The 27,262-nt window shown below is 45.5% G+C and overlaps 1 protein-coding gene across 2 annotated transcripts in view; it reads right to left on the bottom strand.

Moving 5' to 3' along the window:
- Positions 1-27,262, bottom strand: part of LOC138582171 (gametocyte-specific factor 1-like) — a 933,223-nt gene that overhangs the window by 695,857 nt on the left and 210,104 nt on the right. The window lies entirely within an intron of this gene.

The raw sequence follows: 27,262 nt of genomic DNA, 5'->3' as shown, positions 1-27,262 counted from the left end.
AGAGGATCCAGGTCCCAAAAAGGATGAAAACCATAGGGCAGCCTTTTCAGAAAATTTAGCAACATTCAACATTCTGTCATGAAGTAGGTGATGTTCTATCAAATCAAACGCTGCGGAGAGGTCCAGAAGCATCAACAGGGCAGGATGGCCCCTCTCCACCAGGTTTAAAATACTAGATTTGAGATCCAGAAGCGCGGTCTCAGTCCCGTGCTGGGCTCTGAAACCGGACTGTCTCAGTCCCAGTATATTATTTTCCTATATATGATTTTGTAGTTGCTTATTTGCAACCCTATTATCTTAAGCAAGATAGTAACAGCAGAGCTAGGGCGATAGTTCACTACATTTGTGGGTCCATAGTGGCCTCTCGCATTTTTCAACAGGGTTAGAAATGTTCCTTTGAAAAAAAGATATATGAATCATTTTCGTGATCGATGGAGCTAATATATCAACAGATCCTTTAATAACATTAGGTGGACAGGGATCTCCCACGCAAGAAGTGGGTTTCATATTTAAAATAATGTCCTTAATCTCTTGTTATGTGCAGAATAAAATCAAAAGTAAGGCATGAAGAATCTGAATTGATAATAGTTATATCAGGGATGGATCTCTCAGCCTGTTTAATATTAGCCAGTTGTATGCTGATTTTATCTTGATGACCTGAGAGTTTAGCAGACAATTCATACTGAATAAGCCAACACCAGGCATCGTCTTTTGTACTAGGCCGAAAAGTCAATGTATTACTTTCAATTCCTTTAAAATCTTAAGTTCACTAAAAGATTTTGCTCCAATAATGCGAGTATTAAGTTTGTGTATTGGCCTCATTTATAGTAGCTTTAACTATATGCTGCAATGTTAGATTCATTCAGGGTCTGTTGGCAAGGCTTTTTCTGTCATTCACGCTCCCTGGCCCTCAAGTGCCCTTTCTTCCATAGAAAATTCAGTGACTTTCTTTTTAAGGGATTCAGTTTTCTTATGCAAACTTCCTTCAAGAGCCATCTTATCCATTGTGTTTTGTAGGAGTCCACTATGTGATGAGCTAAGTCGGATGGGTCATCATATAGGTCAATCCTACACAGAGTTATGGAAAAGAAATTAGAAAAATAATCAGTTGAGATGTTTAAGTTTCCTATATTTAATTTCGAACTGCAGGTTAGAATCCAATCTAAGAGGAGCAACTGGGCCGTCAAATTTACAGGAAATTAATGAATGGTCCGACCATGGGCAAGATTGAATATGTATACTGGGTTTTGGCAATTTTGAACAAGTATCCAATCCAATATACGACCACCTACATGAGATTTTTTGATCCACAAGCTGGGCAAAACCTAAAATATCCAGGGCCGAGTGAAAGCACAGTTGGATCATCATCTTCTGCCCATAGATTGAAATCCCCCAGAATTATAGTATGCAAGTTCATTTTTGTGAGCCTATTCACTAATGCTAAGAGCTATTCTTCAAATTGTGGGAAGGGTTGAGGAGGTTTACACAGCAAAAGATTAGAAGCAGACAATGTGGTCAGTTTTCAATTTAACAACCAAGTTCTCATCCTTCCAAAGGGGAGACCGGGTTGGAATTGCAGTCAAGGTGATCTTTTACTATCAAAGCCACTCCCCTGCCTCTTTCCCAGTCATATTTGCTCTAAATAGGTTATATAACCCAAAGGTAGCATTACTAGCGCATATTAAGAGTGGCTTAACATTGCAAACATTACGGTTTAGGGGCAGGGTAGAGATTTCCCTACTGACAGTTAACACAGGTTAATGAATCCAGGGATTAAAGTGGTGGCAACTAGGGAGCATACTTCTTTGAAAGGTATGTGACAAACTCGAGGGACAAAAATATGATTGTCACCCTACACAAAATCTTCACAGATTGGGCACCCGGAATGATTCTATATGAAACCTTGGGACACTATACCTGAAGACCAAAGTTTCAACCTATGGGAGAGTATACCCAAACTAACTAGAGAAATTCAGATACAGGGCATGTGGATCAAGTAATGGTTCAGTGCCACCTAACACCTGAAAAGATGCACAAATGGGTACCCAGGGATATCGGACAAATGTGGGAAGTGGTGTGGGGCAGTGAGGACCTGGAAACACATTTGGTGGGACTGTAAAGACATTCAAGCCTTCAGGACCTCGGTTAATGTGGCTATTAAGGGGATCTTTGGCACGGAGATTGACAGGGGCTTCGAGGAGTCCATGTTGGTGATAGGTGATGTCATGGAAGTACTGTTGTCCAGGACAAAAAAAGGCGTACACGATGCTGAGCGTAGCAGCTTTACTATTAATGGCACAGAAGAACAAGTTACTTACCAACTGGTAACGTTCTTTCGACTGAATGTTCCTCCGACGTATTCCACATCTTTGACATATAATGTCCACAGCTGTGTACTTGTGTCGGCCGATGTCCCTCAAAGGCCTCCGTTGAGGGCGAAATCACAGGATGTTCTAAATAAGACACAAAGCCCGTAGCCTCAGTTTATGTTTTTTCCTCCATAACGTGCTGCATATTACCTTGCGGAAACGGAATCTGCAATAGCATAGGAAATTCTCTAGAGGGGCAGGCTTGGAGCGCAATGTGGAATACGAAAGAACGTTACCAGTTGGTAAGTAACTTTTCTTCAAATGGATTGTGTCCTCCAACGTATTCCACACCTTTGACAGACTCCCAAAGCAGTACCAGTAAAATGGAGGTGGGAAAATAATGTAGAGTACCCAATCAGATGGCAGAATAAAGAACCACCTTACCCAAAGCCAAAACTTGACCATGGAGTGTGTATCCAGGGAGTAATTTTTAACAAACGTGTGGATAGAAGCGCATGTGGCTGCATCACAAATATTCCTAATAAGAACTCCCCGCTGCAGGGCTGTGGAAGTAGCCATGCCCCTAGTGGAATGAGCTCGCAACCCATCAGGAGGGTCCTTGCCCACCAATCGGTAACATTCAGAAATGGTGAGGATAATCCACCTGGAAAAGGTTGGTTTGGTAGCATGCCTGGCCAAATCGGTGTCCAGCACACCCCACAGTGTTGATCGTCCACTCTGACCCTGGACATCTTAGAAATTTAAAAGCCCAGAGCTCTCCTAGGTACCAACCTATGGAGTCGCTTCTCTTCCCTACCAGGACGAGGAGGATGATAGAAAGAAGGAAGAACCACTTTCTGGCTTAAATGAAATTCAGACACTACCTTAGGTAGAAAGGAAGGACGGACGTACGTACCTTCAGTACAAACCTATCCGTGTGGAACACAGTAAAGGGTGTCTTAGATTAAAGTGCCTGCAATCCACTCACTCTGCGAGCGGAAGTAACCGCAACCAAGAACACCGTCTTGAAAGACAATAGTCTCAAATGACACGAGTGCAAAGGTTCAAATGGAGCACCCATCAGGAATTTCAAAACCAAATTCAGACCCCAAACAGGCACCTGGAATGGTGACGGCGGGAACACAGTAAGCCGTTTAAGAAATTGGGTAATCAAAGGAATCTTAAATTAAGAGCATTCTTCCGACAAGCACTTGAAGACAGACAGCAACGCCAGGTAACCCTTAATGGTACCTACTTGAAGGCCCCTGTGGGCCAAAGAAAGTAAGAAAGACAGAACCACAGGAATGGAACACTGAAAAGGATCAACATTTTGTCCTCTGCGGCAGTCGCAAAACTTACGCCAACGGTTCAGGGATTTGGTTGCCGGCCGCCTGGCCGAAAGCAACACCTCCATCACGTCATCCGGGAGGTCTCAAGCCTTATACCTCAACCTTTCAGATACCAAGCATGAAGGTTGCGAGTCTTGACCTCTGGATGGGGAACCCAACCCGAACACCTCCGTTCCTCCCCCCCCCTCCCTCCAGGGAAAATCCTCTCAGTAGGGAAGACGACGTGGAGGGCAGATGGACATTTCTAGAAAGTCCTGGTACCACGCTCTCAGGGCCCAATCCGGAGCAATGAGGATCATGTGGGATCCAAACCTCCGTAACCACCTTAACATTTGAGGAATGACGGGGACCGGAGGAAACGCGTACAGAAGTGGAATGACCAGTTCACTACGAATGTGTCTCCCAAGGCTCCTCGGAGGAAATTGCCTTGAGCAGAATCTCTTGAACTCCCGGTTGGCACTGGTGGTGAAGAGATACACTTGTGGGGTTCCCCAAAGGGCAAAGATCTATAGAAAGACTTCCTGAGCCAACTCCCACTCGTGAGAGATTGTGCTCTGAGCGTCAGCCGCCGTATTGTCCTCTCCGCCCAGATGAACTGCCGAGAGTGAAATTCCCTGCTCATTGCCCAGAACCAGAGCTGCATTGCCTCTACACAACGGGAGTGACCCTCACCCTCCTTTTTGTTGAGGTAATGCATGGCCACTGTTGTCCATCATGATCAGGACGCTCTTCCCCTGCAAAGACAGCAGAAAAGCCTTCAGGGCCAGCCTGATGGCCCTCAGTTCTAACCGGTTGATGTTGAGTTTGGAGTCCGAAGACCAATGACCACTGGCGGTCAAATCGTCAGCATGAGCTCCCCATCCTGTGAGGGAAGCGACCGTCACTACAGTCACCTCCGGCCACGGTTGCCAAAACGGTTCCCCCTTCATCAGGTTCCCCTCAGCCCACCACAGAAGATCCTGGGAGACCGAGAGTGGAATCTGAACACGATCCAACATCTTGCCTGAGAATTGTGACCACTGCCTCCTGAGGACCTATTGCAGGGATCTCATCCTCAGCCTGGCCTCTGGCACCAGAAACATGAAGGATGCCAAGAGGCCGAGCAACCTTAAGAATTCGAAAGCCGGAGGCGCTGGGCATGTTGAAACTTGTCCACCATCTGCACAATGTGATGAGCCCTCACCTTGGGAGGCCAGCCCTTCCCGAAGGACATGTCCAACACAGCCCCGATGTACTGGAGCTGTTGGGAAGGTGTCAGATATGACTTCTTGAAATTGAGGGAGAAGCCCAGCTTGTGGAGGGAGTGGCAGGTGGGATTGAGATGATCAAGAGCTTGCTCAGGAGAACGTGCTCAGATCAGCCAGGTGTCCAGGTAGGGGTAGACATGAGGCCCCCCCCCCCTTGCCTGAGATACACTGCCACCACCACCATGAGCTTGGTGAAGACCCTTGGGCAGAGGTTAATTCGAATGGCAGGACCCGAAACAAAGTGTGAGCTGCCACCCGCAAACCTCAGGTGCTCTGTGCTTTGGATGGATTGGCACATGAATGCATCCTATAGGTCCAGAGACACCAACCAATCCTGGATACGAAGTGCCTGGAGGACTTGAGAAAGAGTGACCATCTTGAACTTGTCCTTCCTGAGAAGTTTGTTCAACCAACCCAAGCCCAAGATGGGTCTCAATCCCCGTCCTTTGGAATAAAAAAATATGGGGAATACCATCCCTTGTTCCTCTCCGCTACAAGCAACAGTTCTATAGTGCCTTTCTCCAGCAGGGTCAGGATTTCCTACACAAGGAGCAGATCTGGAAGCTTCAAAGAGAGATTCCCTGGTGGATTATCGTGAGGCCGCTTTAGGAAGGGAAGACAGTAGCCGTGGGCTATGGTATCCAGAACCCACCCATCCAAAGTAATAGCTCTCCATTCTTTGAGATGCTGAGACAGTCTGCCCCCAACCGGCGAACCATGGAACATGGCCTCATGACTGTTTGGAAGCGGCTGCAGCAGCGCCTGAAGGCTAAGAGGCAGCTGCCCGAGCGGCTTTGGCACCCCCATTTCCCCAACCACCATGGGTAGTTTTTCATTGGCCCCTTTGACTGGCGGCTCCTCTCGTCCTACCAAAAGAGGAGTAGTCACGAAAAGAACCTCCCCTCCAATGTTGTCCCCTAGGACGAAAAGGCAGAGGTTGATGCACACCTGAGCTCAAAGACTTCACCGCAGCTTCTCATGGCTCTCGTCAACCTTGCTACCAAACAAATGCACAACATCAAAGAGCATGTTCAAAAGACGGGCTTGCACATCTGGAGCAAAATCCGACGTCCGCAACCACGCAAATCTGCATATAATGGTGATCGCAGCCATGGACCGGTTAACACTGTCGGCCGTGTCCAAATCAGACTGAAGGGATTTACACATGGCATCCTTGCCATCTTGCACGAGAGCAAGGAACCCATCCCTTTCTTCCCCCTCGGGAATATGCTCAGCCGCAAGAGAAACAGTTGCACAGTGTGAGAATATCTTGCTAAGGCACAAGTGCAGTTGGCGGATTTCAGCACCATTCTCCCATCAGGAAACACCTTGCCTGCCCAACCGTCGAAGCGTTTGTCGTCAGGAGGGATGGTAGGGTACGCCTGTTAAGCAGAAGCCTGTGCAGTTCCCTTAGGGAGCACTACAGCAGATTAAGACTACAGGTATGAGCAATACATCCCCTTTGGTATCAGTCTGTACCACTAAGATTTAGTTGGTAGCTGTGGCTAAGCAGTCACTCGTCTCAAGAGGGAGATGAGCAGTATTCAGGGTTTACACAATAGGGCCTATAGTACCATGGTATGAGGAAACTATGACCAGAGATTTGTATTAAAAAGAATATATACATATTTTACACACTTCTAGTTCAACACATAAATCACAATTCTTAAAGCAAGTTAAAATCAGTCAAGAAAAGTATACACAACTCCCTAGTTAAATTGCCACGACATCACGAGGACCACGGGATCTGACCCGCGATTATATTGAAAGGTATCAGTACCCTTTATTGTATGCACAAGATTCGAAGCCATAAGTTCCTGACAGGCAATCTATATGCCACTATTATTGGATGTTTAGAGAAAGAGGCCAATGGGCCTACATTGACTTCTGCTGATCACCACATATCCCCGATTTGAAAAAGACGTTTTATAAGTCGAAACACGTGTCATCACTAAAGGGCATTGAATTTTATTATAAATCAACACTGTGAAGCAAATACATACTGCGTGGGACTCATTTCTTTCAATGGAATTCAAACAAATGTGCGCATGAATATACCCCAAGGGTAACCCCCTTTTTGAACTAGTTAAATTGTAGACAAGTTTGTGCAAGAGTGAAAACTGAGCAAAATGGCACAGTGAAAACCAAACACAAATGGCACTCTAGCAATTTCTCACAAGGGAGGGAAAGGGCAAGTTAAACAGGAATATACTTTGAGGCACCCTAGCAACACTTCCCAATAAGTTTGTTAACAAGTTTAGGCAAGGCAGTACTTTAGCATGTAATATACTTAGGTGAAAACCGAGCAAAATGGCACTTCACAAGTTTTAAAAGAGGGAAGGAAAAGGTGGTTATAAGAGTTAGGTGCACCAACACATTTCTAGTTGAGAAGCAATCTAGAGGGCAGTTTTAACAGATGCAACCTGAGTCAAGAGGCCTGTGCCAGAGTCAGTGGTACAGGGCAAAAAGAACAGGAGCAAAAATGTTGTTGTAGCTGAGGTCAAATCTTTGTTAAACGATTCGAAAGGTTGGTTTGCAGAGGTGAAAGACAATGTTTAGAAGATAGGGGCGGCCAACCCAACAAGTAGGTAAAGGATTTAAAACACCTTTAGCGCTACCAAACGAAAAGGGCAGCCTGGCGGAACAAAGTACCTTAAAATGAAGAAGAGGCTCCTGCGGTGGCAGTTGTTCCTGGTAGTTACTGCAGTTCGGGAGATCCAGCAGAGGAAGAGAGGCTCTCGTCGTGGAGGAAGGTTCGAGTTACTGCACTACCCAGGGATGAAACCAGCCGCGGTGCTGCCAAACAAAATAAAAAGGTACGCCCCTTTAAATCGTGGTCCGGGTGGACGGGTGCCTGGCTATCCGTCTCCGAGTGCGGGGCACTGGCGATTCGACCAAGGCAGGTCCTGGAAGGTGATTAGCAAACAGGTTGGCCCCACCAGCTCAAGGCAAGGCTCTTGCAGATGAAGATCTTCTCTCGTTGTGTGGAGATAAGTGGTGAGACGCTGCAGCAGGGCTTCACCGGTGGTTCAGTTGATGCAGATGTCTTTGGCTTCTCTCCTCTTCGGCTTCTTAGTTCCAGTGGTGAAGTCTTGCTCTTCCAGTCCTCAGGACCCTGCTTTTATGCAAAAAGATTGCCATTCATACAGCCTAGCTGTCACTCACACAGTGGAGTGGTCGTCTTGGCGGGAGACCCTCCAGCCTATCAGGGCCGAGTGCGACATGGGTTGCTGAGGCAACCCTGTCCAGGGGTCCTACTCCCCCTCCCACACAATGGATCTACCCCAGACTCAGTAGCACCGAAAGGAGGGCTTCTTGGCAGAAGCCCGCAAAAAGGACGAACAAGGGATCCCCAACCTGGGTTAGGATTTTTGAGAAACACGAGAAAGAATTTATATAAAAGTTCTGGCAAATAAAACCTACCGGAGTAAAGTTAATATAAAAATAAACCGGCGGTATGTTAGAGGCTGTCAGTAAGTGCGGTAGCCTCGAACAATGGAAAAATCCCATAGGGAAATATTCGCGGTCGAATATTTTTGAAAGTAACCACTGCCACCAGCCAGAAACTTGAGGAAGGGACTGTATGGTACCCTCTCGAAAATGAACATAAGGGGAAAACTATTAACCCTTGCCAGTACATCCATAGTAAGATGGGTTGTACTGGTTTTGTTTATAAAAAGAGCGACTAGTAAAGTCAATGGGGACTTAGTAGTCCCAGGGTATGGAGTCTATGTTTGGGGGTCGCTACGACACCCCTGTGTCACTGCACGGAGGTTGCTGTGTAACACATGTGGATGAAGATGGTTCCTATGAGGGCGAGATAAACCCAATAGACATTAAACACCACAAAAAATAGACTAGAACACATAGCAAATATGCCTAAGAGTGGGAAGGAGAGTCTCACTCTTAACAGGAGAAAAAGACAAACCCTTCAAATCCAGCAAAGCTGCTGGGGGACTCTATAGGTAAGGGAAATTAGCCATAGAATGAGAATTCTCCCCAACAACGCCGCCTTGCTCGAGGTGACCGTAGCCGCCAGAACCACCCAAACCTCGGAGTGGGGCGAGATGAAAGGTAGCTAGGGTCGCTACCGGAAGGGTGGTATTTTTTCTTTAACGATTTGTTAACTGCCAGAAGAAATTCTGGTGTCTGCCAAGCAGCCAACACCCTTTTCTGCAACATCAAATGAAAAGGTAACACTGGGTCAGAGGACGGACCTTGATCCAAAATATCTGTTAAGTCATCCTGAATAAAAACTTCAGGAGTACTAGACCAACCAAGATACTCAGTGAGCCTAGCCATCAGTCTCCTGTAGGACGACTCAGCATGAGCCCCACACTCAGGCCTGCCAAACTCCACCTCAGGAGAAGTGTCCAAGCCACTGGCATCATGAGATTGCCTGAACTCTTCCAATTGACTGTCCCCGGAAAAGACAGGAGCCACATCAGGCTCAACAGGGTCAAAATCTACAACTGACCTCTCCTAATGCTCATAGATGTCATCCAGAGGGAGGTAAAAGTCCTGCCTCGGGACAGAAGTCTGGATTCCTTAACAGACCTCTCAGACTTTGAAGTAGCCTTCCTTGGAGGATCCACAGTACCAGGAATATCCATCAGCAAATTCCAGCAAAAAGGCTTGGAAGGCGCTGATGGTTTCGGCGTCGAGGGGCGAATGCTTCGATTAACGGCACTGAGGGCTGGTGCGAAGGCAAAGCTTCGACATCCGTATCCGACGGACACAGCACCAAGGGACTCGACGCCGACCTCGAGCCCTTAAGCAGGTTTCTGCGGTCTAGCTGCAGACGAGGACCGAGACCTGGAAGCACATCTCTTGCGACCATCCTGAGCCTTGTCCGAACGGGACCTTGAAGGTTCCCGATGTGAATCGCGCCAAGGACCTGAGCCCAAAGGCACACGAGCCAAGGATCGAGACCGTTCCTTGCCGGCTTCTTCCGAAGGCGCGGACAGAACTGTGCCCTGGGATTGGAAAAATCGCCAGAATCTGCTCCCTGAAGGCAGCCCAATCCTCCGAAGTCGAGGACTTAGTTGGATAAGCCACTTTCCTTGCGGCTCCATCCAGAGGAGGGCGGGGTAGGCGACCGGTGACTGCGCTTCCTGGAATGCCGAGACGAGTACGAATGGCGGGAACCACTCCGGGACTGAGATCCCCGGGACTCCAAAGCGGAGAGTCACCCCTCGAATCGTCAGTGGACATCCCCTTAGAAGGTTCACAGGACTTACTGGGTTTAGAACCACTACCTACCTGAAGCTTCCCCTTACGCTCCCGCAAGGCCTTAGTCAGCAACTGGCATTTGGAACAGTCATCGGTGTCATGACTCTCGCCCAGGCACCACATACAAAAGCGATGCAGGTCGGTAATCGACATCTTAGACTTGCAGTCCCAGCAAGTCTTGAAGCCAGACCACGAGTCAGAGGGGTCGAAGAAGACATTCACGAGGAATGCACGGGGCGTGCAGTGTCTACGAAGCAGACACATTTGCGGAAAAAACGGAACTGAGCTACGGGCGCCGTGCGTCCTATTTATAACATCCGGTGATGGCGCACCCAGCAAGTACACCAAGTACTGTTTACTGGGAGGGAGGACTCCGTGGGACTCACGCTGCTGCCTGTGGAATCAGCTTCACTTACTGAGTTGCGGTTCGTCCATAGGGAGGACATACTTCACTGCAACACTGGACTACCTGGCCCTCTAACATAGTAACAGGTGACTGAATGTGCACATTACCAAACACGGGCTGTTAAGTTGTGTTGAGCAAGTTGCCAACCACGGGTTGTAAAGAGAGGGGGGGGGGGTGGGGGGGTTCAGGGGGGGCTTCAGATATTGCACCGGCTAGAGAGTAATCTTTCTTTGCTTTCTCTCTTTTTTTCTTCTCTGTCACTCAAAGGACTCAAAACTGCTGATCCCGCCCCTAAAGCGTGCACGTTTGCCTTTTAAATAAAACCACCTCCCCAAGCGCACCAGCGCGCGCACCCAGCAAGTACACCAAGTACTGTTTACTGTTTGCGGTGCGCGGGGGCTCTTTGTAAAAAGCCTATACACTGAACTTCTCAGGTAATTGTTTGACAACATTACTTGAGAAACTGGAAAAACTAAAATTTGTTAAAATACCCTATTAGTTTCTAGTGGGGGGGGTATGTTGCGTGGGTGGAAAAGTGGATAAAAGTCCAATCGCGAAATCTATTCATACTGTCAGGATACCAATTTACAGGCTGTTTCTGCACGGCATGTAGAAGACTTGTCGCGGGTAGTTGGTTCCTACCTTAATGCTGATATACCGCAAAACTCCTTATCCTGTCATATCCTCACCCAGTTATAACTAGGTTTTCTGTGGTGACTGGCTGTCAGCGGTAGCAGTGAAAATTATTGGTGTCACACCTTCACAGTGTTATAGCTGCAGTAGTTGTAACAGGGACGAGTAAAAGGGAGGTATGTGTTGATGCTGAGACTTAACCTGGTATTAACTTTATTAAATATGTTATTCTTTTGCCCATACTCTAGAGGTATCAGGTTACCTTGTACCGCCCACCCCAGAGCATGGTAGGAATCCTACGGAGTGGGACAATACCTATGCTGGGTGGGGACTCAAAAAAAATAAACAAGGGAAAAAACCCACCCCAATTGCCTGTGGAACCTTTGTATTTCCAAACCCATCAGACATTCTTAACTCCTCGACAACTGTATCATTTGATGGGAAAATTAGTACAAGTGAATTAAAAGAAAAACAGAGAGGAGGCGGCAGCAAAATGGGATTTGAGTAGCATCGATTTCCCCCCGCTTCTGAATCCAGGGGGAACTTCCCCAAGAGCTTATATGGAAAATTCTAACAGTATAGTCGATCCTGAGGCCTACAATTACAATAACCAGAATGATCCTGACCCCCCAGTAAGACCGTCTGTACTAAATCTGGACAATTCACCACCAGTTACATTACATCAGGACACATCCCTCCTTGCCCCTGTGATCTCAGCGGAACTGGATAGAAGGGTAAGACTGTCAATTGCCCCCTCAACACCAGTAAGGGTAGGGGGGTTTGGCCTTGACAATGTTCACCTTCACAAACCCCCGATGGACAGACCAGAGAAAGTGTGCCCAGAGGTGCATCCACTGAAGGGAGCAAGTGGTATGTTTAGTCCTATTAACTTGGGAGCACCCTGTGCAGGATCCCATTCATCTTCAAGCCCTACCATACCTGTCATCCCCCAAAAACATGATTTTAGGGAACCGTCACCCAATGAGTTGGAAAAAGAACCCTCGGTGGAGGAGTATGAATCAAAAATAGAATCATTTCCTGTCCTTACTAGGATTCTGAACCTCTTGGATAAAGGGCATGAAAGAACCCATGGGGACATTCAAGAACTGAGACACATGTTGTCTGAGTGCTCCGAAAAAGCATCTACTCTACACCACAATGTCCAAAAGAACAAATGCTGAAAAATGAAGTAGGGTCTTGAAAGCAAGCGTCCCCAAACAGCACGATCCTCCCCGCAATGAGAGACAATGAAGGACTCTCCCAAAATGGGAATAAGGCCAAGACAGAGTGCGGGTGAGCGTAAATGGGAGTTTATCAATCAGAATTGGGCATGCAAAGAACTCTGCAAACTCCGAGAGCGCTCTGTCTGACAATCGCAAAGACAGGCGTATATATTTACAAAAAACGTCATCAAAACCTACATACTATAGGGGGCACAAGTTCATTGGGATTGGGTGGCGACGACTAACTATAGGTGCTGCTGCAGCGTGGTTGGTCTTGGCTGGGGGACGTCACTGGTCACCCTCGTGGGTTGGGCTGGGCCTGGCAGGTCGGCTTGAGTTCATCCGGGCGGTGTTGGTGTGCCAAGGCGGCTTGTGGCAGAGACGAATGCCTTTCCTGACTTACTTGCCCTCAGCCATGCACACCGCAGTCATTCAGTCATTTACAGTGTTATTCTCTTTAGTAAATCTTCCAATAGGTTATTTTATAGGTTAATGCAACACAGGAGGAATGCACCTTGTGAGGGGTCTGGAGGTAATACATCGAGGCCTGGTTACACGTGTCCTGTTGACCGGGGCCATAGGTCGAGGGGCTAAGCTTCAGGGCCTGGGACGGGTGGTACAGGTCTTTCTGTCTTGTTAGAAGTTGTTATGGATGTTCCGCTGTGTGTTGTCAAAGTGTTGGGTGTCCTGATTGCCTGGGCCATAAGTCTGAGACGGTCCAGTGGGTTGTGGGGTTTACGAGGGGGCGCGTGAGTTTAGACAAAGGTTTACTGCTGTGCTGTAAATATTGCAGGTGGCTGGTCGCGGCCTTGGGTGCTGCAGTGGGGCTACAAATCTTTGAAGCGGCTCCAGTCCGGTCGGGGGAGGTGGGATAGCGCAGAGCGGGCCTCTGTTCTCATGTCTTGGCAGCCTTCGCAGGGTGGGAGGGGGAAATGGCCTTGTACGCATTCACAAAGGTATCTCCCTCGTGTGTTGCTGAATGTAGGTAAAGACATCACAAACATTTGAACACTTTCTATAATATTTATTCAACATCGCTTCAAAACATGCATTTAAACTTTGCTGGATGTGTCTCGATTATACCCAGTCCGAGCACCATATTTGTACATTATATTCTAGCAGCTGCAGTATTTTAGTTACATGCATATACATTCACAGTAAATGAGGTAGTAGTTGGGTCGGTGGAGTACATAGAAACGACCCGCCACTGTACGTGACGGTGGTGGCACATAAGGGGCTTAGACATACACACATAAGTGCATTCTCGCGCATCCTTTACATGAGTTCATAGTATAATTGCATTCGCTTTCTCGTGTACTCTAGCAGCATTAGCTTAGTTATGACGCAAAACCATGGGAGGTAGGCTGCCGAGTGATACACGCAACAACTAGATCCCTGGAGTGTTCCTTTATTATTAGCATCCACCTGTAATGGTGTGAGCTCGCCATTGCTTATATCATGGGAGCATGCTCTCTCATTTTAATACATTCTACAGGCGTTTGTAATATAAGAGATTTTGTGGAAGAAGCATACTTTGCAAGTGGTCTTGACATTACTATATACATATATATTAAGACTGTCTGCCATCAGATGACCATTTTACCGTTCTTCTCATTGTTCAGGCCTGCTGGCCGGGTCATGCTGATAGTGATAGTACACTGCGGGAGGTGAACTGTTACAATGTTAGCGTATTGCGCTAGCTCATGTCCGTCTTGTTCATGGGAACGTGCTCGCAGCGGATCTGCCAGGGTGCTGCGGCAACAGGGATGAAACTCTCCAAGGGTGGGGGCCGCGCTACAGTGCGCTGAGCTCACACCATCTTTACCAGACAAAAAATGGTTTCTGGGCCTAGCTAAATTTGTATGGGCAATTGATACGTGTGGGCAATGTCTCCAGCGGGTGAGCCCTCCACCACCTGGGCCCGGGTGGCACGAGGGAACGCCCAATGAGCCATAGCCCTCACCTGGGGAGGAAACGCAGGCGAGAGGGGTCTCCTGGACCAGTCCTCCCCTACAGTCTCAAACAGAAGAGGTAGTAACAAACGGCATGAATGAGGAAATGTGTAACCCCACAAAGCCTTGGCTAAATTGCAAACCGCCTAGCGGAAACTTAGATTTGAATACAACTGCCTCTGGTTTTGGGGAAATCCACCCTTCACTAGAAAACAAGGCGGGAGAAATACAGGAATTGTTGAGACTCATTAATTAACTCAGAAAAAAATCAAACTGGTGGAAGCCTCCAGGGTTAACATCCCGCAACCTAATGGAAATCCAGACATAAACGCTCTTGATTCAAGCATTGGGAACAAACCGGATAGCCCTTCCACATTACTGAAAGTAATGGAGGAGGTGGCAGTCATAAATAATGACCTAAATCATTCCCAGAACAAAGATCTAAACCCGGAGACAGACCCCCCCCTTATGTGCATGTTATATCCCGTAGAGAAAAAAAAGGAGAGCAAGGGCACTTAAAAGAAGGGCAAAGAGTGAGGGTGTTGCTAAAGAAATGAAAATCAAGAAAACACAAAACCAACCGGCTACAAAAATAAAAAACTCTACTGCAAACATCAAAGACATCTGTGCCTTCTAAGGGGAAGTGGGAATCTTTGATTTTACTCAATTAAATGAGGAAAGCAAGTTGGCCCTCGAGGTAAAGGTAGCCTTAGGCACGCCTGTAAAGGGGATGGAGGATAACCAGTCGAAATCGGTCGTGGTAGACCCCCTGAGGCATGAGTTTGGGGAAGCCCCAAATACTTTATCACAGGCCATGAATCATAAAGGTACTATTCCAAATTCCCCCAAAAAAAGCAAAAAAATGAACCATGTAAAAAAAACAAAATTGAACCAAAAACATCAAACTTGATTCAAAGAGAAGCAATTAAAGATAAGCGAAGCATCCAACAATTCTTTACTACTAAAAATAAAGAAAGTACCCTGAGTGTAAATGGAAAAATAGACAAAGCCTCCTTGAGCAAGGAGACAGACTCCCTGTACTACTGATCTGAAAGAGGGGGGTGAAGAAGCAAGAGTAAGTGATGAGAGGGAGACAAATGTAAAGGTGCATTCCCTGGTCCCTAGTGAGGACAAAAAACCTGGTCCAGGAAGCTCTTCTTAAACTCCTCCAACATCCACCCAAACATGGCACTTCTTTATCGATCCTGATGCCGCAGTTGGACCGCGAGCATGAGGTAAATAAACAGGGGAGGGTCATTTCTGCCATGGATACAGAAGTAATCAAATCTCAAACCCCCCAGGAAGAAAAGGCTCCTGAAATGGAAAATCGGACTAAGGCGATTGATATTGTAACAAATCAGGAAGTGGAGCCAGTAAGGACGCCGGTGACTGTTCGCAAGCCGGTTAACATTGATGAGGGGGGCGGTATCCTGGGTTTTGGAGATAAGGAATTTGAAGACAAAATCAGAGAAAAATTTGACTTGTGGAATCAGGACAAAGACAGGGAAAGAATAAGACACCCTAATAATGAGCCCGCCATCCCGCCTATAACCCGAGGGGGGGACGGGAATAAGTGGGAATCTGATAAACAAATAAAGTGGGAAGAACCTAATATTATGTCTCAAGGGGTTTGGCCCGAAGATAATAGACACTGGAGGGAACCAAAGTTCATTGAAGATCCTAGCGTAATGCTGAACTTTGTTCTTACAGTAGGAGGGCCGCCATCATTACATCGAGGGAGAAATCTCTCCCTGTTCAATGAAATTCCACGCCTCTCCCCAATAACATCGGGGGACATCAAGCTCGTTGATTTTATGCACCCCACAAGATACGATTGTGTGGGAATCGTTTTCTACTCAAGGACAACTTATGAACTTGTGATGGTAGAAGGGGCAGCCCTACAAAGATTCGGGTACGATATAGTGGATTTCAGTAAAGGTATAGAACCTCATGGGGCCGGGGAAAAACTGGGACATCCCTTAAGGCCATATGAGAACAATATAGAGGGGTATAACACTCTTCCTGGGAAAGTCCTAAATGAAGTGGCAGAACTCAAAATGCTGGCACAGTCTCTAAAGGAATCCTTGGGAAAGAAACAGGCATTGAGAAATTCCAACTAAAGCCTTGCTAGGCTGGACTTGTTGTCATGGAACTCAAGAGGATCTCGCCCCCTACTAAACTCAAGTAAGGTTTGCTCGGATTTTCTCAACCACTCCATATTAGCCATCCAGGAAACATGGGCAGTTAATGTCATATCCTTAGATGGCTATACCACCTTTCAAGAATTAGCCCTAAAACAATCATTAGGTAGACCTGCGGGGGGCCTACTAATTGCCATTAAGAACAATGTTAATCTTAACATCATAAAGAATTTTCGAATAAATAGTGGCTGCATAGGGGTACTTGTAAAGGTGGACGGGAAGGGCGCCGGGAAGCATTTACTAATTATCAACGTATACTGGCAACCAGGAAGGGACCTAAAGTCTTCTATTGAGTCGATTGGCTTTACTATCGATGAATGCCTTGAATTGGACAATGAGCTCTATTACATCCTAAGCGGAGATTTCAATTCAGAAATCTGCATTGAAGAGGAAGGTGGTAGGGAACTCGGGAGCCTGTCCAAAAATAAAGGGTGGGACTCGAGAAAACTTGCTCAAGGGTACCTATGGGCCCAGTTTCTTGGATGCTGGGGGATGAGATGTGCAAATGATTTAATGGAGGGATTAGGAGATACTACAATATGGTCAAGCGGGAAGTGGAAATCCAATATAGATTATATTTTCGTCTGTACAAAAACATTGGCACTTATTGATAGATTCTCTCTGATTGACTCTATGGAAAGTGATCACAAGATGTTAACTGTCTCAATTGCGAAGTTGGAAAGCGTGGGTGAGGACCTTATTTATGATGTACCGGTACTCCTTAACGCCCAACATAATAGAGTTGTGTGGCACAAATCTAATATAACCAAAATAAATAGATACTTTCAGAAGGATTTTGACAGTTCCATATTCTGTCACAAAAAATTGTTGTATACCCAGAACTCCTTTGCGGGGTACGTCTCTTCCGCAATCCATCTAAAACTTGGGGAAAAAAATAATAAAACAGTTGTGAGGCGACAAGAGCCTCACAAACATGTTTTCTTGGAAGAGATGCAGCGTCTTAAAAAAACCCGAAATCGCGAAATACGCGGTTTACTAAGCCGACATAAACAAGGCCTAGTAAAGATTGACGGGAGGGACCTAAACCATGTAAAAAATAACTGGAAAACAAAATCTAGATGCTTGCGTGCTCAATTATACCAGGAGGACGCTACGGAGTTGCTGACATCACTGAAGGAAGTGAACTCCCGCAGGTTCTGGACATTAATCAATAAGCCTGGATACATACAGAACAAAGCATTAACTACCTGTGTAAGTGCAGAGAAATGGAAAGGACATTTTGGAGCACTATATTCCACCCCAATTTGAAGTTGGAATCCTCCATCATACATTGTAAATACCCCATGGAACATCACATTTGGCGTTAAAGATGTTGAAAATCGAATCATTAGATGCTCGTCCTCCAGGGCCCCGGGGCCCAACCGGCTTAGTAATAATGTCATGAAGGACAACCCTACATTATGGGCCAAAATGTTATTTCTTTTATTTAAAGATGTTTTACTTACGAGGACACCTCCAATCAGTTGGAAAATGGCTTATATCGTGCCCATTTATAAAAAAGGGGACAGGACTGCTCCAGCTAGCTATAGGCCCATAGCTCTTTTAGATGTCGATTCGAAAATCTTTGCAGGAATTGTCGTTGAACACATTCAGACTTGGATTGATAAAATTTAAAATCCTTTCACCTTTCCAATTAGGTTTCAAGAAAAACGTAGGAACTGATGCAGGAGGCCTAATAATTGACATCTTACAAAACACTGCATGGACTCCTGGCAATACTCCCATTTATGTTGCATCTATCGACCTGACTGCTGCATTCAACCTCGTAGATAGGTCAATTTTGTGGGCCAAATTGGACCATTTGGGAATACCCCCTTTGTTGTCATCTATTCTCTATTACATGCACAAGAATACTAAACTGAAAGTACGACTCAGCGCTGAGGGAACCCTAACCCAGGAGATTCAGGTCACAAACGGCCTTAGGCAAGGGTGCTTATATGCCCCTACCCTATTCAATCTGTATTTTTCGGACCTGGGTAACAATTTTGTAAATCTTAACGTTTTCTCACCCAAAATTGAAGGCTGTAAGCTAATGTGGACGGCATATGCCGACGATGTTACCTTATATGACCATACTCCGATTGGCCTTCAGCGACTTCTATCAGCTTTCTATAAATATACGCACCAAAACGCCCTCATAATGAACTTCACCAAGACGGTAATAATATGTATTTCCAACAAGAAAAATTCCAAACATTTCTCGTGGTTTTTAAACAACGAAAAACTGTCAAGGTGCTCCTCCTTCAAACACCTTGGATATCCTATTTTTGGAAAAGAAAAAAAAAGCAAATTTAAGGGATTACTTGGAGGTCAAAACTAGAAACATGATTGTTCAACTCCGCAAAATTGATTTGAAATATGGCAAATTTTCCCTTTTACCTATCATTCGGCTATACAACAATAAAATTGTAGCACAGTTCTGCTATGGACTGGAGCTGATACCGTCTTGGTGTAGATGAGGTCGTAAAATATGAATCCAAGATAATTAGATCCATGGTAAGCTGTCTTCCTAAATGTATCCCTATAGGGGCAATTAGGTATGAGCTAGGTCTTCACTCCTTAAAGAGTGTCCTTGAATGGAGAAGACTATGCTTATACCGTAAATTGATGACGAGCCACGAAGGTACACTTTACAACATTCTGGGAAGGGACATCAAGAAAGGTGTTCCCTCCTCAAACTATCTGAAGGATTTGATGGAGGAAGCTAACACCGTACTTGATAACCTGGGAGTCTCAAGAGACCTCAATCAATAATCCTATGAAAGTAAAATTACTATTACTACATGCAGACTGGAACCATACTGTGGATGAGATTCAGAAGACCAAACTCTATTATCAAATCGTAAATCTCCATAAAAAGATGGGCGAACCTGCTCCATACCTACTTAAATTTCCGAAGAGACTGGAGGCAGACCTATATGAGGTTTAGATTTAATGTGTTAGAAACAGGGTAAATCTTGGACATCAGGAATGGCAATCCCAAGGGATATTCTGTTTGTAAGTTTTGTAAAGAAAAAGATAACGTGGAATCATTGTGCCACTGGTTGACGACATGTGATGGGCTCCGAGAAGAGCTTATTGGGTACTTTAGTAAGTTTGTGCCCAACACGGAGCGAGTTGATCTGTAATTCCTGTGGTGCGATATGTTATATGGGGAGAGGGTGTCCCGACAGATTGCGGTCGTAAGGTCCTTGAAAGTGTGTTGCGAGGTGAGAACATCACGAAATCTGCTGTAACCACAACAAGAATATAGTCCCGCATTAGCTCTCTGGGAACGCAGGTCTTGGGGAAAAATTCGATCCAACGAGCTTAATAGAGTTAGAGAAATATCATTACTCATAGGAATTTAAGTATCTTTTTATATTTTCTAAAATGATTTTATCATCATGATGAATTACATCATTTTAGTTTTTTTTTTTAATATGTCTTTATATTGTTCTTAAGTAATCATGTTGGAAATCATTTGTTAGTACTGTCTTTTGTATGTTGTAACTAAAAATGTAATGAAATGTTTATATTACGTTCATGTTTATATTGTTATGGTTGGAATCTAAAGATTATTTTTTGTAAAAGTTACTTTGCAACTATAAATAAAAAAAAAAAAAAATAGATGTCGCCCTCGACCCGATGCCAGAGACGCAGGACACCCTCTGCCCAAAAAGTTTCCGAAGTACACAGCTGTGGACATTAAATGTCAAAGATGTGGAATATGTTGGAGGACACAATCCATTCGAAACATTCGTTGATTTTCACCGTTTATTGTATGGCAAGGTGTTTTAGATCCCCGAATTGATAGCATCATCTTTGCACTATTAGGGACTATACAAAGACAACATTGTAGACCCAATTGGCACGTGTAGAAGGGGACCAAGAAAAATACAATAACGGGAACCAGTATTTTTACTGCTGCCTTCAACCATGACAGGACCCAATCAAAGGCAAGCGATAGCCAATCCGTGTTCTAAACTCCACCTTCTTTCTTCATTTGAACACCTAGATTGTGCACCGCCTCGAAGTGGGATAGTGACCCATTCTCAGCATCCTCAGGGGGTATTAAAGTGCAGCAGCTGCTTGTACCTCAGGAGCCAAAAAAGATTAAGTCTATGCTGAGCTAAAAAGCAGACACTTGTCAGGTATTCCTCTGAGCCGTGCGGAAGAGTCTTGAGACAGTTTGAGCTCTTTATTCCCCACTGTTGGAATCGTCCTTTTTCTGGCGCCATACCAAATTCTTGTGTTATCTGCAAGCTTCTTTCTGCTTCTTTAGGTGTTAGAGTGGCTGTTGGCACCTGAACAGGCATTTCGTCTCCCTTCAGGTTTTCTTCCAGGATTACTAGTAGCACTGAGTACAGGGTGGCCAGTGAACGCTTGCCCCTCCATGAGAGTGGGAGGTGCAAGTAGGCTTGTAGGCCACAAACCCAGTAGAAATCCATCACCGCTGCCATACCTTTTGTCATATCAGGGATCACAAGAGTGTGGTTCCGCCACCAGGAACTGTTCCTTCATTGAGTCTATGGCTCTTTGTATTCGCACTGGCTTCATTGTTGATGTGTCGGGACCATATTTATGCACACAGTCTCGACTAGGGCTATTGCTTCTCTACTGTACTCGATCAGTCCATCTGTCGGGCACATCACTGTGGTGCCCTGCCATTTGAGTAACCTCCCAAGGAGAAATTTGGTACTTGAAGACACTGGCGGTATTTCAAGTTGGCATTGCAGCTGGGTCTACATCAATGCTCCTCAACTGCATGCTGTGTGCCTGGAATGTGCCCTTTATCCCTCATAGTGCAAGATGTACCAGGAATTGTGCCTCTGTAATTGGGACTGGATATGGAACTAAAACTTTAGGAGCCCCAGATGAATGTGGGATAAATGCAAACGCGCAACTGCCTTCATTGATTATATTCCTTCCTGCCATGCGCATATCCGAGTACCAGCTACTGGAGGATTCTGTGTACTCTATCAGAAATTACGTCAAAGCCCATCCCCTTATAGAAATCCAACGTCATTTGTAATTCATCTAAGAAAACGTGTAGGGGTGGGCGGCAAAAAGTGAGCCATATTGTATTTCCTTTCTTAGACATTAGCATTTTTTTCTTCAACTGTCCAACCCCCCCCGCACCTCCTTTATATGGCCACCCCTTATAACACATACCTTCATCCACTCCAACAACCACGATCAGTGGGAATAACTAACTTTATTATCATTATCCCTACATAACAGAGGTCAGTCAGCCATCTTCGCTTATTCCTGGAGAGGAGAAAACAGGTTATCGAGAAAGAGAAAAGGGGCGGGGGGGAGAGGAGGGTGGAGGGGGGAAAAAGAGGGGGGGAAGGGGAAGAGAAAAAGGGGGCAGAGCCTTTTTCCACCAGGGACGACCGGTTCTGGACCATCGAAAAATTTAAAGAAAAATCAAACAAATTGAAGATCAAGAAAAACAAAATGAAAAAAGACCTTTTAAAAAAATAAGGCGTGCCACTACACACTACGGTGGCATGATCCTTTTTTTAAAGAAATTCTTTTTTAACTATGTCCTCACTTTGTTGATTGAGCTTTGATTTGTCTCGGGTGCTCTTCAGATACCCAAGAGATGCACCCAATATCTAACTCCTTCATACGGACGGTGAGAGGAGTACAGAACACCACCTCGTATGGTCATTCAAACCTGGGGCCGATGAGTTACCCAGGAATAATGGTCCAGTTGTAATATGGGCAATGCTATTTATGAAACCGTGGTCTCGCTTTCTACATGGGTGGTCAGTATTTCTCCCCCCCCTTTACCGCATGCCACTACCACCCCTGTGTGCCTCTGTCTCGTCCCCATGTCAATTATATATGACCCATCAACATATATAGAATGTCTCCTTCCGTCAATGCATGAGCCATTCATCAGTGGGAAAATAAATAAAACTCCTGTATATAATCCGTAGTTGCTAAAGCAAGGGCCGTACAAATAGCGCTAGTCATTTCTTCAGTCCATTCCAAGTCCTATGTCCTTCCCTGAGACTTTGTAATAGTGGCCTTGTGTAAACTGCGTAGTCTAGGATCCATGCCATACAATAATTACATAAGGCCAAAAAACTGCTACATTTCCTTCACATTACTGGTCCTAGGGGTGGCACGTAATGCCGCCGCCCTATCTGGTAATATATTTTCCCTGTTACAAAAATTAGTTGTCCCAAGTATTGTATCTCCTATTGGCTGTATTATAGCTTCTTTTTATCTGCCTTGTACCCTTTGAGCCAGCAATTGCAATAATGCAATAGAATCCCTCATGCACTAATGTTTATTTTCACTACATACTAACCGCTCATCCACATACTAGATCGTGCTAAGCACCCGACTTCAATGTAATCTGTACAGGGGTCACATCTCTAAGTAACCCATCATGTGGATAAACAGTCCCTACTTGTGCTGGCACATATTGCATGTCCTAAAAAAAAAAAAAAAACATCTGGGTCAACACTGCCATCAGGAGGTACTGTACCTTCCTATAACTACACCATTATATCGCAGGGGAAGCGGATTTTGAAAAGCATCGCCCCATTTTACTCACTGTCCTCAAATAACTCATCTGTCATTTCCTTTAATTGTACCATCAGATCGATACATAATACTGTAGCCACTCACATACAACCTGGTCTGTTCCAAGCAGGGCTACTCGTTTGACACTACTAGTTCTTGTAAATCTAATGACAATATTGTCCCTGCACCATCTCGGGTTAGCACCATGGGGGCACTTGCCAACATTTTGTCGCAATTTGGCGCACTGCTTTTATTAACACCTTTAATACCATAGAAAAATAATACATCTGGGACCACATGAACCCCATGGACTACTGACTCCCTTGTTATTGCATTGATTACCATTATTTCAGCTACACACATCCCTGGAGTGGAGAACACTACGCCTTGATCTGTGAATGATATAGTTATATTTAGTTTACTGAGCAGATACCTACCCAAGAAGTTCACAGGGGAACGTTCTGAATATAACAAAGGGGCTCGTACTACCTTCACTCCCACTTATATATCCAGCTCCTCAGTATACGGAACCATAGAAATAGCCCAAGAGAGTCCCTACGGGTAAAGAGTTTTACCTGATAATGGAAAGTTCCCCTCCATGATGCAGGATTTATTTGCACCGGAATCTACCATAAATATAAATAGCTTGTTTCCCATTTCCTCCTCCACCATTGGCTCCTCTTCAGGGTGTGCGGTTATCAATAGGATTGCACATGCGATTGCTCTCTGTGGGCTGTCCTAATCAGAATATGCATTTGTCCTGGGGAATGAAAAAGGGCTGCCTCTGCCATTACAACTCGGGTGCCTGTTCCCCCTGAAATCCTGTTAAACTGTGTTCCCTCACCCTGCTTTAGTTGTTGCCCATGTTGCCCTTGCCTGTCAGCCCCATAAGGGAACAGATTTTGTACCCTCTTGCCCAAATTGCTGTTGTCCCATTCACTGAGGCCCTTGGGATCCCTGCCCTGGAGGCGATGGCCCCTAATTGAATCCCATCGCTGGCCTGTTCGTGAACTCCCTTGCAAAATGCCCCCATGTTCATGAACTCCCTTGAGAAATGCCCCCATTTCCTGCAATACCAGCACTCTGATGTTCCCAATCCTCCCCGGGGGCCTATCCTCCCAAAGTCTTCTGCTCTGACTCCTCGAAATCCTCTTCCTTTTGGTGCCCCTTGATACAGCCACTCTGGGTTGGGGTACTGTCCCCCTCACCCCAATGTCCCGGTCCTCCTTCACCCCATAGTGCCGCAATTGTGGCATTCCCAATTGGTTGAGTGTCTTCTGTCCTTTCCCCCTGAGCCGGTGCCATCACTGGTGCTTGGACGACAACCTTATTCAGTTTCTTTTCCACTAGTTTTGCCTCATCCGTTTGCCGCTTCTGGGCTGTCTCCCTGTCCCGCTCCATGATTCTCTTCCAATGGTGGACTATTATACTCTCTCTCTGCCCACCCTTTGTCTTCAATTCGCAAAATTGTATCTAGTGCCTTCTGGACCTTTTTTGGTAATCCCCTCTTTACGATAAAATAGAAAAATGGTACTGCCTCAACTCTCCACATTTCCTGTAACTTATGAATAAACCTAACTGGGTCCTCAATAAACCTAACTGGGTCCTCATCACCCATTGTGCACTCCATTTAAAAATGCAAGTCAGAGGTATCTGGGTACATTCTTTGTAGGGCATCCCATACCCTTGCCCTTACCTCATCGAAAGGCTGCTTCATCATGTTCCTTATCTGCTAGACTTATCCCAGAGGACCCCGCCCTTGCCCATATGTCCTCAGCCTGGTCCACAACTATGGTGACCAGACTGAAAATCTCCTAGTGCTATGGCCTCTAGTGGCAGGGACTGGTTTCTCGCCACCTCCTCTCCTTGCCCTGCCTCTCCATTATTTCTACCACCTTGATCTTTCCCTCCATTTTCCCTTGCTTGTTCTGCTTCTGAAAAACAAATGTGTGACAATTTTAATACATAACCCACCTCCTATGCAATCTACTCCTTAACACATCACCTGAAATCCTATCCAATCTATTCCTTATCACCAAAAAGTCCTATTCCATTGACCTCGTACATCATCCACATCACCATACCATTATTCACATCACCATATAATACATACATGTTCCCATGTCATCACTTGCAAGAATATACACACATGGGTGTGCTTCACTTGAGTTTTCCGCCATTACGAAGTCCCATGCTGGCCTGTCTTTCTGGAGCCACGCCCTGCTTCAGTGAGCAGAGATGATCACTTTTAAAATGGCTTGTACTAAAACCGCTCAGGAAACACGTGCTCGGGAGATCCTTCTGCAGGATAGCTCACAGCTAAGCCATAAGGTAAGCTCCTCACAGTTAAACCAGTCACACAACAGGAGGCGGCCCCTCGTCAGTTTCTGGAGGGCCCCCCCATCAATCAGATGTCCACTTTGTGGTGCATGGCTTACACATCTGCAGCCCCAGAGGTGCAAGACCTAGGTTTGCTTTTACATCATTTCACAGAGCCATCCCAAGCAAAAACAGCATCTTGCTGAACACCTGGCCTCATCAAATCGAAATGAGCTTTAATTGTGGCACAGCTTCTGGTAGTTGGGCCTGCTTAAGTATTAAAATGAAATCCATGAAAGCAGTTCTATTTTCCTGCTCCATCTACCACTTCCCTATGGACCTCTCCTTTTTGGCCTCCTGGGCTGGGGTCTCTACCATTCCTGAATCCCAAGGAGAGGACTCAAGGGGGTTATTTTATAACATCCACTCTCACACCCTACTAGCAAGGGATAAGGCCATCCACAGTCGGCAAGTCAAAGCAGAGCTAAACCCTCACACCTTATAGATAATCTACATGTTTCACTGAGCCGGGAGGAGATGGGCTGCAAGAAAGGGGGCCCATCAAAATTAACACTTTGATCTTGAGAGCCTGATATATTTTGAAGTAGCAAAAACTAAATTTCATTTATAAGAATAAGAAATACTTTGCAACCCAAATGTAACACTGCCCACCAGAGAATTTGGGAGGCAAGCACGAGAACCTCCCCTCAAACTGCAATCCATAGAGGAAGGAGATTAAGGGGCATAGTTCTAGGATCTGCCGTCTCCCATCTTACATGAATAAATGGGAATGGATCAGTGAATGGAATGGGATTCTGAGACATGGGGCAGGATCTGGTCTCTGGGTTCAAAAATCCTCCAGAAGCACCAGTTAAGAAATGTGGTCTATAGGTTGTACTAAGGATGGGAAAAAGTATAGGTTGGATTATTTCCCCAGTCACCCGAAAGATTTCAAATCTAAATCTTGCACCTGTTCCGTTAAAGGAAAGGCCTCAATTCCTAGATCGGGTGTTTGGATCTGGAAGCTCTTTAGTACCAACGATAGGAAAAGGGGCCTCTCCAAGGGGTTTTAACCTAGTCCCTCTCTGAGGCCAGGTTATATGAGAACACTTGTCCATACTGAAATTTTAAGTGGAAAATACAGCACATGTAAAGTCAATGGGAATTATTTCAAACCAAACCTTCCCACTATGACAATCTATATGACAAGGGAGTGGCAAAAGGAAATTAATTTTGCAACATAACTCCCATCGCTTGAGCTATTGGATCTAGAGGGGTAAACAATCAGAATTGTGTATGAGAATCCCATTTGCCTTGACACTATTTTCGCTGTATTTATCTGGCTGGTGCATGGCATACAAACAGGCAAGATTCACAAAGGGAACACCTGGCAAAGAGACTAGCAGCTGTGAACAGAGTCACGTAGAATCTGGATTGATTTCGAAAAAAGGCAGCCAGTGGGACATTAATTATTCAGTTCAAGAGAACTGCAAGCTCAAGGTGGCCTGGACACATGAACATGAACCACTGACTCAGTGGAGAACAAGGGTACCAGAATTCGGCTTCAAGTATCCGGCCAAATAATTTCTTACTATTTGGCTCCATCAAAATAGTCTTCTCAATTTAATGTGATGTAACAACTCAGACAAATATATAGTGCAGACTGCAAAACGTAGTGGAATTAGAGGTCTGAAAGCATTCCTGATTAAATAAAAAGACTAAGGTGCAAAGATGTGTGTATTCTTATGACAAACAGGTGAAGATTAAAGGTGAACACATTGGTTTCTAAGGGAAATGCCGATGGACAAACTTGAACAAAAGGTAGTGGCCACCAATAGGCTGGAG

Source organism: Ambystoma mexicanum, chromosome 3q (genome assembly GCF_040938575.1).
Source record: "Ambystoma mexicanum isolate Mex_15411 chromosome 3q, UKY_AmexF1_1, whole genome shotgun sequence".
In the NCBI taxonomy this organism is placed as follows: domain Eukaryota; kingdom Metazoa; phylum Chordata; class Amphibia; order Caudata; family Ambystomatidae; genus Ambystoma; species Ambystoma mexicanum.
This window is presented reverse-complemented; position numbering and strand designations above follow the sequence as displayed.